The sequence below is a fragment of the Macaca thibetana genome, chromosome 2 (assembly GCF_024542745.1).
Source record: "Macaca thibetana thibetana isolate TM-01 chromosome 2, ASM2454274v1, whole genome shotgun sequence".
Lineage (NCBI taxonomy): Eukaryota > Metazoa > Chordata > Mammalia > Primates > Cercopithecidae > Macaca > Macaca thibetana.
Genome location: NC_065579.1, coordinates 27573220 through 27585346, shown reverse-complemented (window position 1 = coordinate 27585346; position 12127 = coordinate 27573220). Strand labels below are relative to the sequence as shown.

Here is a 12127-nt window from a genome sequence, read left to right as displayed (position 1 = left end):
GGACCCCAACATAGGCCACTATAGTAAAACCCAGCATGGGGCAGGCTTCTGTGGACACAGGCGCCAGACTGAAACTTGCAGACTGAGCTATTACACTTGCCCCAGTGCTTCGCTATATCACATAGCACCAGGCTCCAGGCCTGCCTGCTGAACTCAACCTCTGGTCTTCTCTACCATTGGGCCAACCTCAGTGGCTCCAGGCTTCAGACCACCCTCAATGCCAGGCCAGCTCCAGTGGAGCTGGGCTTTGGGCCTATACCAGTGGCACCAGCATTTGGACCTGCTCAGGGCCAGGCTGATTCCAGGCTCCAGACCACCCCCAGTATCAGGCTGACCCCTATGGCCCTAGGCTTTAGGCTTGTCATAGCCCAAGTCTACTCCCAAAGCCCTTGTCATTAGGCCAGCACCCATGGCCAGCCCCTCCAGATGAAAGTTCCAGGTCCATCTAGCAGTAGGACAACTCCTACACCTCCAGACATGAGGCCCATCCTAGGATCCAGCCGAGGCCAGAACTAAGTTGATCCATACAGACCTAGGTGTTATGCCTGTTCCAATGCCAGATTTGCACATGGCTTTAGGCACTATGTCAACACACGTGGACACAGGCTCCAGGCTCCCCAGCAGAGAGAGGCTCCAGCAACACTCGTACATATCCAAGCTTCATGAAGAGTAGAGTCTGTGGACCTAAGGCCTAGGTTTACCCTTGAAGACTTAGGATCCAGGCCCATTCCAGAGGACAGACTTCAGACCCATCCTACTGCCTGGCCAGCCCCTTCAGATTCAGACTCACAGCCCACGTCAGTGCCAAGTCAGCCCCTGTGGACATGGGTGTCAGGTTAGTTCTCAGGGGTATAGGTTCCAGGCTCACCCCAGTAGACCCACTTGACAGGCCCATTCCAGTGGATCCAGAACCACCCAGTGGCAGACCCAGGCACCAAGCCAGTAGCTAGATGACTCCAGCAGCAAGCCTTCTGATAAACTATGCCAGAAGGCCTGCCCACAATTTCTGAGTGGGCTGGCAAGTAAAGGGCTTTCTCAGACAAAGCCAGCCTATGAAGACATAATTAAGTGTATACTTCTTCAGATGGGCAGATACCAATGCATGGCCTGAAAAATCAAGGACAATGAGGGAAACACGGTATCTCTGAAGGGAAATAAAGTGCCAGTGATGATCCTAAATAAATAAAAACGCTTGAGTAGCCTGAAAATAATTCAAAATACTGTTTCAAGTGAGCTCAGTGAACTTAAAAAAAAAACAAAAAAATAACCCAGAGAAATGATTCAAAAAAATGAAGAAAACAATAAATGACCAAAATGAGAAATTTAATAGAGTTATAAATGTTTAAAAAATTGAATAGAAATTCTGGAGCTAATGCAATCAATGAAGTGAAAAATGTGTGTGTGTGTTTGTGTGTGTGTGAGAGAGAGAGAGAAAAGTGGGGAGAGAAAGAGAGCAAGAGAGAATCAGTTGCAGAATTGATCAAGTCGAAGCGCATCTGAACTCAAAGATAGGTTATTTGAACAGATGTAGTCAGAGGAGCAAAAAGAAAAAAAGAATGAAATGTAATGAAGAACGTTTATGGGATTAGTGGGACAGCATCAGAAGTGCAAATTTTCAAGTCAAAGGACTTCAAGAAAGAGAAAGGGAAGGTGAATGTGTTGAAAGCTTATTTAAAAAAAAAATAGTGGAAACTTTCCAAACCTAGGGAAAGATACAAACATCTAGGTACAGGAATCTCAAAGGTCTACAATTAGGTTCAATCTGAACAGGCCTAGCCCAATACCTATTATAATCAAATTGTCAAAAATCAAAGCAGAGAGGATTCTGAAAGGAGTAAGAGAAAAGAAGCAAGTAATATTTAAAGGAGTTTCAATAGGCTAGCAGATTTCTCAACAGAAATTTTACAGGCTAGGAGAGAGTGGGATGATATATTTATAGTTCTGAAGGAAAAAAAAAAAACCGTCTGTCAATAATACTGTGCCTGGAAAGTCTGTTCTTCAGAAATAAAGGAGAGAGAAAGACTTTTCCAGACAAACAAAATTTGAGGTAGTTCATTACCATGAGATCTGTCTTACAGTAAATGCTAAAGAGAGCTCTTCATGCTGAAAGAAGAGGTTGCTAATTAGTAACATGAAAACATATGAAAATATAAAATTCATAGGTAAAAGTAAGCACACAGTCAGAAGAAGAATACTCAAATACTCTAATGGAATGTAAGCCATTATATCTTCAGTATGAAGGTTAAAAGACAAAACTATTAAAAGTATTAATAGCTACAATAATTTGTTAAGGGATATGCAATATAAAAGATATGAATTATATCATCAAAATTCAAAATATAGAGAGTGGAGTAAAAATGTGGACTGTGTGTGTGTGTGTGTGTGTGTGTGAGATCAAAGTTAAGTTGTTACCAGCTTTAAACAGCCTGTTATAAGATATTTTCATAAGCCTCATGGTGACCATAAAGCAAAAACCTATCGTGGATATGTGATAAATAGTAAAGAACCAAAGGATACCACTAGAGAAAAACACTTACACAGGAAGACGGCAAGAGAAGATGATGAAAAAAGACTTAAGAAAAGATGGAAAACAATTAGCAAAAGGGTAGTGGTAAGTTCTTGCTTATCAGTAATTACCTCGAATGTAAATAAATTCTTCAAACAAAGGGCACAGAGTGGCTGAATGAATATAAGAACCAAAATACAACCATTTGCTGCCTAAAAGAAACTCATTTCACTTGTAAGGACACAAGTAGTCTGAAAGTGAAGAGATAGAAAAAGATATTTTATGCAAATAGATCCAAAAAAGAGCATAGGTTAAAAATTACATCAAATACAATAGCCTTTAAGTCAAAACTGTAAAGTGAAGGTAATTACAAAGAAGGTAATTTGTAATGATAAAAGGGTCAATTCAGCAAGATGATATAGCAATTGTAGATACATTCAATATTGGAGCACCTAAATATAAAAAAAATTAATAGAACTGAAGGGAGAAATAAACTGCAATACAATAATATGGTACTTTAATACACCGCTTTTAGCAGTGAACCAATCATCCAGATAAAAATAAACAAGAAAATATCAGACTTAAACTATATTTTAGACCAAATGGGACCTAACAGACAAATACAGAACATTTCACCAAACAGCAGCAGAATACACGTATTTCTCAAGTGCACACAGAACGTTCTCTAGGGTAGATCATATGTTAGGCAACAAAATAAGTCTTAGCATATTTTAAAATACTGAAATTATGTATCATTTCTGATCACAATGGTATGAAATTGGGTATCAAAAACACCTCGAATTTGTGGAAAAATTCACAAATACGTAAACATTAAACAACTTACTCCTAAACAACTAGTGGGTCAATGAAGAAATTAAAAGGGAAATTTAAAAAACTTGAGACAAATGAAAATGAAAACACAACATACTAAACTTATGAGATGAAGCAAAAGTAGTTCTAACAGGGAGTTTTATAGCACTAAATGCTTACATCAAAAAATAAGAAAGAGATCAAGTAAGCAACCAAAGACTATACCCCAAGGAACTAGAAAAAGAACAAACTAACCCTGAAGTTAGTAAAAAGAAGGAAATAATAAAGCTTAGAGCAGAAATAGAGTAGAAAAACAATGTAAAAGATCAATGAAACTAAGAGTTGGTTTTTTGAAAAGATAAAGTGCAATCCCCAAATTCATATGAAACCACAAAAGACGACAAATACCTATAGCAATCTTGAGCAAGAAAAATAAAGCTGGAATTATTACATCATTTGATTTTAAAATATACTACAAAGCTACAGTAATAAAAAAAACAGCATGGTACTGGCATGGAAATAGACACATAGATCAATGGGACAGAATAGAGAGACTGGAAATAAATCCATGCATTTATGACCAACTGATTTTTTTTATAAAGATGCCAGGAATATACAATGTGTGAAGGACAATCTTTTAAATAAAATTTTGTTGGTAAAACTGTGTCCACATGCAGAAGAATGAAATTAGACCCTTATCTCATACCATATACTAAAATAAATCCAAAATGAATTAAGGACTTAGAAATAACATGCCAAGCTATAAAGCCATCAGAAAAAATACAGAGGAAAAGCTCCATGATATTGATCTGCATAATGATTTCTTTTTATCTATAACCCCAAAAGAATAGGCAGCAAAAGCAAGAACAAATGGAATTATATCAAAGTTATAATCTGCATTAAAAAAGGAAGCAATTGACAGGATGGAGGGACATCCTATGGAATGGGAGAAAATATTTGCAAACCAAAAGTCTGGTAAGAAGTGAATATCCAAAATATATAAGGAAGTCAACTCAATAGCAAGAAAATAAATAGCCTGATTAAAAAATGGGGCAAGAACGTGGACAGACGTTTCTCAAGAGAAAACATAAAAATGGCCAACAGGTATGTGAAAAAATGATCAACATCACTAATGATCAGAGAAATACACATTAAAACCACAAGGAGTTATCAGCTCACACTTGTTAGAAAGGCTTTTTAAAAACGATGAAAGATAAGTGTTGGTGAGGATGTAAAGAAAAATGAAGTTTTTTTTTTTTTTTTTTTTTTTAGATGGAGTTTCACTCTTGTTGCCCAAGTTGGAGTTCAGTGGCACGATCTTGGCTCACTGTAACCTCTGCCTTCGGGGTTCAAGGAATTCTCCTGCCTCCGCCTCCTGAGTAGCTGGGATTACAAGCGCCGGCCACCATACCTGGCTAATTTTTGTGTTTTTAGTGGAGATGGGGTTTTGTCATGTTGGCCAGGCTTCTCTCGAACTCCTAGCCTCAGGTGATCCACCCACCTCGGGCTCCCAAAGTGCTGGGATTACAGGCGTGAGCCACCGTGCCCAGCCAAGAAAAAGAAATTCTTACACACTATTGCTGTGAATGTAAAATTAGTGTAGTCATTATAAAAAACTGTATGAGCCTCCTCAAAAAATAAAAACAGAACTACCATAAGATCCAGCATTCCTGTTATAGGGTATATAGCCAAAGGAAGTGAAATTAGTATATTGAAAAGATATTTGCACTTTCATGGTCATTGCAGCATTATTCACAATGGCCAAGATAGCAAATCAAACTAAGTGTCTGTCAATGGATGAATGAATTAAAAAAAATGGCATATATACACAATGGAATACTATTCAGCCATAAAATAGTCAAATGTGACAACATGGATGAACCTGGAGGACTTTATGTTAAAGTGAAGTAAGCCAGGCACAGAATGACAAACCCCACATGATCTCAGTTACATGTGGAATCATAAAAAGTTGAACTCATAGAAGTAGAGAGTAGAGTGATGGTTACTAGAGGCTGGGGCGGTGATGAGGGAGTGGGGGTTGGGCAGACTTTGGTCAAAGGACAAAAAATTTCCTGTAAATAGGAAGAAAAAGTTCAAGAAATCATTTGTACAATGTGGTGACTATAGTTAAAAATGCTAACAGTAGATTTTAAGGGTTCTCATCAGAAAAATGATAACTATGTGAGGTAATACATATGTTAATTTGATTTAGCCATTCCACAATGTATATATGTTTCAACATATAATGTTTTACACAGTAAATATATAATTTTTTTGTTTTTCAATAAAGAAAATAAAAAACATTAAAAATTGCTATGATATTTACTTAAAGAAAGCTAAGCATTGCAGGCCTTCTTGGTGCTATTGGTATTTGTTACAAACCATAGTTGTTACCCAGTCACAACCACACATAGTATCAACTCTCCAATCTTACATATATTCTCATTTTTCTTGGGAAAATACCTAGGTATAAATTTATTGAATTATGTAATAAGTGACTGTAAGGAACTTTCGAACTGTTATTAAAAAGGTCTGCATCATTCTCATTCCCACTAGAAATGTATGAGTTTTTGTGGTGCTGGATGCTTGCCAGCACTTTGTGTTGCCTATTTGTTTCCTTTTGTTGTTCTAGTAGATGGGTAGGGGTATCCAGTGCGGTTTACATTTTTATTTCCCCAGCCACAAAACTTGAAGATTTCTGTTACTGAAAAAACTGACTGATGGTCAGTTTTAACTAGGTAATAGTTTAAAACTTTTCAACTTGATTCTTCTAAGATTATGTAACACGTTATACATAAAGTAATATATATTATTGTTAGCAGAAATATAATGAGTTTATACGTCAAGAGTAGGGAACTACTTAAGGAGATAAATACAACATCTGTTAATTTCTTTGAAGTCAGCCTAATTTAAAATTTCAAAGCATAATAGGTATTTGTTTTGTTGGTGGTTTTGTTTTCTAAGAAATAGTAAGTCAAAACTACTAAAAAATCAACTGGTTACATTTTCATTATAAGTAGTAATTTATATGCAATATTATAAACTTCAAATATTTTTGTACTGGTGTACATAAAAAGTAATTGTAGAATTAATTATTGACTATTATTTTTCTTTTAGTAGTCAAAACTATTCATGTATGATTTTAAGTGTGCTTGGCTTGAAGTATATACTGACTGCTTTAGGAATTTAGCTCTTCTCATACTTCAAAACACTTTGAATAAATGGTAAGTGCTTTTGAAAATACTTTTCTGTGCATGTTCTGATGGCTAGGGACTGGTAATAAGTTACATGGCTGTGTCAAGTGCAGGTCTGGTGTAGAATTACTATCGACTATATTGATAAATGATGCAATTTACTGTATTCTGATTTTTTTTAAATAACATCACACTGCTACGTAGAGTACTTCACCTATATTTTTTTCCGATGGAGGAATTGACACTGGCAAGTGAATATAAATAAAGTTGAAAAGACTTTGATACATAATCCTTGAGATAATTTATATATGATTTTTGATAATTCTGACTCCCTAAATTCTTTTTTCTTCATTTATAGAAACTGATCAAGTGAATGTATTTGCTTGAATATGCACATATTGCCAGCATTTATACATTCAATTTTGTGTTTATACACTGGAGCCCCACCTATTCTATGTAGATAATTTCAAAGGACTCAGATAAAAAAAAAGATGGTGACAATTCATTATTTTTAACTTTACTGTCTTAGGAGACAATGATGGTGTTCTATTAAAGTGTTACTCAAAGTATGTTTTGTGGGTGGATGTTGGTCCACAAACATAGCGGTCTACAATGACATACGTTCAGAAATTGAAGGCACACATTTTGGAACTTTTAAAGTAATTGGAAATTATCATGACTTCCAAGCAGTGCAATGCAGAAAAGTTGGTCTATGATGACCTGGGGTGGGACGAGGGCCAGGGGTAGGGTTAATATGATCCTTCATTAGATGCTTTGAAAAGTGCTTATCGATAACATAATAGCAATTCTCTGAATTCTTTGACTTCGAAACATAACTTTATTGAGTGTGTGCCATGTGTCAGGTACCATGCTAAATATTTTACAGTGGTGTCTTATGTATCCCACATAAGATTCCTACTATGTGTTCTTGTTGGATCCATTTTACAGAAGCACAAAGAAGTATCTTGCTTAAGGTCACACAGCTAGCAGATACATATCAAGATAACTGTAGAGAATAAAGTAGCTTTAGGTAAACTGATAATTCTACTTTGACAGTAGTTCTTGCTGGTTTCAGCTCTTAACGTATGCAACTGAAGGACAGTAAGTGATATATATACGTTGTAGGACTGTCTGAGACATGTGCCTCTGGTTTAGGATGGAGGAGTGGACAACCAACCTAGATAAATCACAGCCTTACTATTTCAGAGGTGAGAGGAATCCTCCTCTGTCCCAGTGTGAACACTTCAGATATATGTTACCACAGAAAAAACATAAATCTCACTCATAACCAATAGGAGAGCTCCAACACATTCATGAAAGATCCACCGTGGAGACCTAAATACCTCCCAGTAGGCCCCACATCCAACATTGGAGAACAAATTTCAACATGAGATTTGGAGGGGACAGATACCCACAGTGCCTTTCTTTGATGATTCTAATTGACTCTGAGGCGAAAATTTAATGATTAAATATGTTAGGTGTTGAGTAAAAGGCTAAGGTATTCCTATTTGATAAATGTATCAAATTGACACATAGAAGATGTGACAATGCTTGTGTTTCTTCGAAGTATCTTTTGTATTTGTTTGATTCCTGGATTTTGGTAGATTCTGGTTAGGAATTGTTGCCAGATGAGGGTTCTGATAGCTGAGCTCTTACTGTACTTAGCAAACCCATTAGTAAGTATTAGAACTTTGTCATGTGTTCTTTGTGTCTCTTACATATTCAGATTCAATACAGACAAATTATTATCAATATTTTTATTCAAATAACGTAAATGTCAAACATGTTATATGCATAGATTTACTAAAATAGCAAGGTGTTTGTTTCAAGGTGAGAGATGAGACTACTAAGCTTTTCTGTCTAGGTTGGCTTCTCCTTGCTTTACATAACTGCATCACTAACACAGAGCTGAATAGGTGCAGCTGTTGCTTTCTGTATTATAATGATCACCATTAATTCTTCCTGGCAAATCTAGCCCTTGGGTATCAGTGGGTTAGGAAACAAAGACTGATCTGAAATGCTGGAGGTGGTGAAGGGAGTACTTCAGGATATAGTTTTAAAACTTGGCTTTTTGGCCTGCCAACAATGTGAGATTACAGATGCGTTGGAATTATATTTACTTGGAGGAGGGTAGGCAGAGAAAGATTTTATTTTGTATTTCATTTTACTGGATGCCTTTTGACATTCTGGGCAGCATCAGTTGGCAAAGGTGATTATGTAATCAATAGGGCAGAAGAAGAGCTCAGGGTTGCAATTAACATGTTATTGTACAAATCAAAGGAACAGTAAAAGGCAATTTGTTCAACTTGTCACTAGGCCTGGACAATCTGTGTGCAGACAAAAGGGAGACAGAAAATTGGACTGGAGAAGCAAGAAACTCAAAACAGTCAGGCTTTTGTTTTCTTTCTTTTCAACTTAGTATTAGTCAGTGTACCTGTCTGACAACTTTAAAGTAGGTGACAGGGATCAATGATGCATTATTTCTAGTTTTTAAACTAACATTTAGAACAAGATTAAATACCTAAGTTATTTGGATGTTTTATAATTTTTAATATCTCACATTACGTCTCTATATTTGAATTGTTTGAATTTGAGACAGTCAACATAATAGTTCTATTGGGATAAAACTTTGTTTTCTAACAAATCCCAGGCACTGGGTGCACTCCCTGCACTTTGGGTGGCCGAGGCAGGCAGATTGCTTGAGGCCAGGAGTTTGAAACCAGCCTGGACAACATGGTGAAACCCTGTCTCTACTAAAAATATAAAAATTAGCCAGGTGCGGTGGTACATGCCTGAAATCCCAGCTTCTTGGGAGGCTAAGCCACAATAATTGTTTGAATCTGGGAGGCAGAGATTGTAGTGAGCCGAGATGGTGCCACTGCACTCTAGCCTGGGCAGTTGAGCAAGACTGTCTCAAAAAAAAAAAAAAAAAAAAAATCCCAGGCATGAAATAAATACATATTCATCTAGTAGCCCCTATACAACTCACAGCAAGTTACAAAAATTTATGAAGAAAAAGTTGTGAAACATTCCAGAATAAAATCAATGATGACCATATGATAAATCTTCCTATAATTTAGTTATGTTTGATTTAAAAAGTAGGGCTTTGGATAATATCCTTAGGTATATGAAAAATAATTTAGTGGAATCTCATTCTTTTCTTAAAGAAACTACTTAAAGGATATATTACTATTTGATACTTACAAGCCTTATAAAGTAGTTTGCACACATGTTATCCTTCCATCACCATATAACATTGAGCAGATTAATAAATAGTGCTGTGTGTGTCATACCTTGGTCTTTGAAACCGAGCAACACTTCACAAATGGCCTAATCTCCAAGTATGAGTGTTTGTATTTTTGTAATTATGTAGAACAATTATATAATGATACTGTTATCTCATTTTATGATTGAATATTTATTAATGATGTTATTCACTCATTTATTCAATAAACATTTATGGAATATCAATATTGTACCAGGCATTGGGTTACATACTATGTTTTCTTTTTAACAGAATAAAAATATTTTCATAATGTTTTATAGCTTAGGATAGTGATAAGAAGAGGCCCTCCAGCTAGATTGCTTTGTTTCAAAATGTACTACTGTCACTTACTAGATGACTAACTTTGGGCAAATTACTGAACTTCACAGTTAAAGTTGAAGTAATAATATTTCTTTCATGAAGTTCTTGTAAGGATCAAATGAGTTGTGTGTGGTGTGTGTGTGTATAAATTAGGATACTACCTGAGAAAAACTTTATACACATGCACCTGTAGTTATACTATATTATTTAACTAGATGTGGTTCTGATGTTAGAACTTGGCATTGAGTGATTAAGATAGATGCTATCTCTATTAGTCTCTATTAGGGATCTCTAAGAAAGTAGGACCAATAGGATGTGTGAATACATATACATATATACACATATATACATTTATATATATAACTATATGTAAATGTACATATAACATATATATTTGTTTTATGTATAGATGGGCAGAGAGAATAATGCAGGTTGAGTCCACAGGCAACCCAGAGGCAGGATTCCCTTTGTATGTACTTGTGTTCAAATTTCCTCTTCTTTTTTTTTTTTTTGAGATGGAGTCTCGCTCTGTTGCCCAGGCTGGAGTGCAATGTTGCGATCTCAGCTTGCTGCAAGCCTCACCTCCTGGGTTGATGCCATTTTCCTGTCTCAGCCTCCCGAGTAACTGGGACCACAGGCGCCCGCCACCACGCCAGGCTAATTTTTTTGTATTTTTAGTAGAGACGGGGTTTCACCATGTTAGCCAGGATGGTCCTGATCTCCTGACCTCGTGATCGCCCACCTTGAACTCCCAAAGTGCTGGGATTACAGGCATGAGCCACTGTGCCCAGCCTCAAATTTCCTTCTTATAAGGACATTGGCCATATTGGATTAGGGCCGTCCTTAAGATCTTGTTTTAATTTAATCACCTATTTAAATAACGTGTCTGCAAATATGACCACATTCTGAGTTACTGGGTACTAGAATTTCAACATATGAAAATTTCTGGGGGACATAGTTCAGTACATAACACCAGCCTAGTTCTATATAATACAACATATGTGGTAATAACAATAGTTTATACACAATTCTGAGGAAACAGAGGTAGCAGTACTTTTCGCTAGGCAGTGATAGTGGAAGTTTTGGTAGCAGCTGGAGGGATAGGCATTTCAGTGAAGATGCTATTTAAAAATGAAATTAAGAAAAAGAATTCACCTTGAGTACAAGCAAAGAAAGCTTTCTAAGTAGAGGGAACAGCACAGACACAATCAATGATGCACAGAAGTTCCTGGTTCCTTAGCGTTCTATAGGTCTTTCAGTTGAGGAGGTTGTGGGGAAGAATGAGAGGAAGTGAGCTTCAAGACTGGAAAAGAACGTAAGTGATTTTTTTTTCTTTCCAACTTTTATTTCAGGTTCAAGGGATACATGTGCAGGTTTGTTACATGGGTAAATTGCATGTCATGAGGGTTTGATGACCAGATCATTTTGTGACCCAGCTAATGAGCATAGTACCCTAGAGATAACTTTTTGATCCTCACCCTCCTTCCATGCTCCACTTCAAGTAGGCCCTAATGTCTTTTGTTCCCTTCTTTGTGTCCATGTGTACTCACAGGTTAGCTTCCACTTACAAGTGATAACATACAGTATTTGGTCTTCTGTTCCTGCGATAAGTCACTTGGGATAATGGCCTCTAGCTGAATCCATGTTGCTGTGAAGGACATGATTTGATTGAAGCAGCGCTCCTTTCTTGAGGGCACTAGCTGCGGGGGTTTGTCCGCAGACCGTGACCCAAAAGATGGATGAATAAAACGTACACTGATATGCAGATATTCTGTTTTGCCAGTCCTGCAGAATGTCCGACCGCCTACACACCAAGAGAGGTTTGTCACTGCAGCCGGCCTCCATCAGCTTGGGAGCCTTGCATTTATTCATTAAGATTAGTTAACAAAAGCTTGAGTCAACACAAATAGAGGTAATTTAACATGGGTAAGAGAGTAGTTCTGTGAGTGACTCAGGTACTGTGGTCTAAAGTAAGTACTATTAGGGGGCAATATCCCTGGTCGACCTCCCCCCCCCCGCGAGAGGGCCATC

The 12127-nt window shown here is 36.9% G+C and overlaps 1 protein-coding gene across 1 annotated transcript in view; it reads right to left on the bottom strand.

Annotated features, from left to right (window-relative positions):
- LOC126946724 (non-histone chromosomal protein HMG-17-like) overlaps nucleotides 1-12127 on the bottom strand; it is a 1084902-nt gene that overhangs the window by 892564 nt on the left and 180211 nt on the right. The gene's annotated exons all lie outside the window — the stretch shown is intronic.